This window comes from Triticum dicoccoides, chromosome 1A, assembly GCF_002162155.2.
Source record: "Triticum dicoccoides isolate Atlit2015 ecotype Zavitan chromosome 1A, WEW_v2.0, whole genome shotgun sequence".
In the NCBI taxonomy this organism is placed as follows: domain Eukaryota; kingdom Viridiplantae; phylum Streptophyta; class Magnoliopsida; order Poales; family Poaceae; genus Triticum; species Triticum dicoccoides.
In genome coordinates this window covers 379,460,014-379,463,770 of record NC_041380.1, presented here as the reverse complement: position 1 = coordinate 379,463,770, position 3,757 = coordinate 379,460,014, and positions in this window count along the sequence as shown.

The following is a 3,757-nucleotide window of genomic DNA, read 5'->3' as shown; positions in this document are numbered from 1 at the left end:
CAAATTCATGGAAACCTAGCAAATCACACAAAGTTTTTGGGATCGTGGAAACACTAGCACCCAAATAACACAAAGCATAGCATTCATGATCTTTTATTTTAATTTTAATTGTAGGTTCCCACTCATCATAAAGCTTTCTAGGGATAGAAACTTCCAACTCAAATTTTTCTTCATAAGATTGCATCAAAGCATCAAAGATATGTTTAGTAAAAGCTTTATTTTGACTATAAGAATGAGGAGAATTTAGAACGGATTGCAACAAGGACATACAATCTATCAAAGAGAAATTATCGTAATTAAATTCCTTGAAATCCAAGATAGTGGGTTTGTTGCTATCTAAAGTTTTGACCTCTTCAATCCCATTTTTAACAATTTTTGCATCAAGATCTAAAAACTCCGAATTTTTGGGACGCCTTCTAACTAAACTTGACTCATCTCTAGTCCCATCATTATCAAGATTCATATTGCAAAACAAAGATTTAATAGGGGACACATCAATCACTTTTAGATCTTCATCCTTATTATCATGCTCTTCTGGTTTAGCAGCCATCTTATTAACTAAAGTGGCTTGCTTATCAGAAATTTGGGAAATTAATTTTTCAAGATAAGCAAACTGAGATTTCAAACCATAAAATTCCTTAGACATATCATCGAGCTCTTTATTCATGAAACCGATAAAACCTTTTTGTTCTTTAAGCTCGTTTCTAAAGAAATTATTATGCTCAAACTGCAAGGACATAAAACTTCTAACGTTGTTTTTGATTTCTTCCAACCTTCTAAGGTGAGGATCAACACCTTTTGGTAAAGCCATAAGGGCAACAAGCAACAAGAGATAAGCAAAAAAGAAGTGAACGGAAAGAGAGGGCGGATAAAATAGCAAGGGTGAAGTGGGGGAGAGTAAAACAAGAGGCAAATGGAAAATAATGTAATGCGAAGGATAAGAGTTGTGATGGGTACTTGGTATGTCTTGACTTAGCGTAGATCTCCCCGGCAACGGCGCCAGAAATCCTTCTTGATACCTCTTGAGCACTGTGTTGGTTTTCCCTTGAAGAGGAAAGGGTGATGCAGTAAAGCAGTGTAAGTATTTCCCTCAGTTTTTGAGAACCAAGATATCAATATAGTAGGAGACCACGCGCGAGTCACCTCGTACCTACACAATCAAATAAGAACCTCGCAACCAACACGATAAAGGGATTGTCAATCCCTTCACGGCCACTTGCAAGAGTGAGATCTGATAGAGATGATAATGATAAGATAAATATTTTTGGTATTTTTATGATATAGATTGAAAGTAAAGATTGCAAAATAAAATAGATTGGATACTTGTATGATGGAGAATAGACCCGGGGGCCATAGGTTTCACTAGTGGCTTCTCTCAAGATAGCATAAGTATTACGGTGGGTAAACGAATTACTGTCAAGCAATTGATAGAAAAGCGAATAATTATGAGAATATCTAGGCATGATCATGTATATAGGAATCATGTCCGAGACAAGTAGACCGAAATGATTCTGCATCTACTACTATTACTCCACGCATCAACCGCTATCCAGCATGCATCTAGAGTATTAAGTTTATAAGAATGGAGTAATGCCTTACGCAAGATGACATGATGTAGAGGGATAAACTCATGCAATATGATGTAAACCCCATCTTTTTATCCTCGATGGCAACAATACAATACGTGTCGTTTTCCTTTCTGTCACTGGGATCGAGCACCGCAAGATTGAACCCAAAGCCAAGCACTTCTCCCATTGCAAGAAAGATCAATCTAGTAGGCCAAACCAAACTGATAATTCGAAGAGACTTGCAAAGATAAAACAATCATACATAAAAAAATTCGGAGAAGATTCAAATATTGTTCATCGATAAACTTGATCATAAACCCACAATTCATCGGATATCGACAAACACACCGCGAAAGAAGATTACATCGAATAGATCTCCAAGGGAATCAAGGAGAACTTTGTTTTGAGATCCAAAGAGAGAGAAGAAGCCATCTAGCTACTAGCTATGGACCTGAAGGTCTGAAGTAAACTACTCACACATCATCGGAGGGGCCATGGAGTTGATGTAGAGGCCCTCTGTGATCAATGCCCCCTCCGGCGGAGCTCCGGAAAAGGCCCCAAGATGGGATCTCTTGGGTACAGAAGGTTGCGGCGGTGGAAATAGGGTTTCGTTGTGCTCCTGGATGTTTTCGGGGTATATGGATATATATATGAGGAAGAAGTAGGTCGGCGGAGCAACGAGGGGCCCACGAGGGTGGAGGGCGCGCCCCCTGCCTCGTAGCCTCCTCGATTGTTTCTTGACGTCCACTCCAAGTCTCCTGGATCATGTTTGTTCCAAAAATAACGCTCCTGACGGTTTCATTCCGTTTGGACGCCGTTTGATATTCCTTTTCGGCGAAACACCGAAATAGGCAAAAAAACAACAATTTGGGCTGGGCCTCCAGTTAATAGGTTAGTCCCAAAAATAATATAAAAGTGTAAAAATAAGCCCATTAACATCCAAAATAGATAATATAATAGCATGGAGCAATCAAAAATTATAGATACGTTGGAGACGTATCAATCTACTACCGCGTCTTCCCCGGCTCCGCGTCGTCCCCTTCCTAGGCCTCGCCGTCACCCACCGCCCTGGTGCTCTCGGCACGCCGTGGTCAACGTGGTCAACTATGACACCCCCGATTTGACAGTACACTAATCTTACACGCAAATGTGTACGACCAAGATCAGGGACTCACGAGAAGATATCACAACACAACTCTAGACACAAATAAAATAGTACAAGCTTTATATTACAAGCCAGGGGCCTCGAAGGCTCGAATAGAAATGCTCGAAGACACAAGAGTCAGCGGAAGCAACAATATCTGAGTACAGACCTAAGTTAAACAAGATTGCCTTAAGAAGGCTAGCACAAACTGGGATACAGATCGAAAGAGGCGCAGGCCTCCTTCCTGGGATCCTCCTAAACTACTCCTGGTCGTCGTCAACGGCCTGCACGTAGTAGTAGGCACCTCCCGAGTAGTAGCAGTCATCATCGACAGTGGCGTCTGGCTCCTGGACTCCAACGTCTGGTCGCAACAATCGGATATAGAAAGGGGGAAAAGGGGGGCAAAGCAACCGTGAGTACTCATCCAAAGTACTCGCAAGCAAGGAGCTACACTACATATGCATTGGTATCAATGAAAGGGATAGCATATGTCGACTGAACTGCAGAATGCCGGAACAAGAGGGGGATAGCTAGTCCTATCGAAGACTATGCTTCTGGCAACCTCCATCTTGCAGCAGAAGAAGAGAGTAGATGGTAAGTTAACCAAGTATCATCGCAAGGCATAATCCTACCCGGCTATCCTCTCCTCGTCGCCCTGTTAGAGAGCGAACACCGGGTTGTATCTGGCACTTGGAAGGGTGTGTTTTATTAAGTAACCGGTTCTAGTTGTCATAAGGTCAAGGTACAACTCCAAGTCGTCCTATTACCGAAGATCATGGATATTCGAATAGATTAACTTCCCTGCAGGGGTGCACCACATTTCCCAACACGCTCGATCCTCTATGTCCGGACACACTTTTCTGGGTCTTGCCCGGCCTCGGAAGATCAACACGTCGCATCCCTACCTAGGCACAACAGAGAGATCAACACGCCGGTCTAAATCCTATGGCGCAGGGGTCTGGGCCCATCGCCCATTGCACACCTGCACGTTGCGGACGTGGCCGGCGAGCAGACCTAGCCTCCCTTATACAAGAGCAGGCGTTCC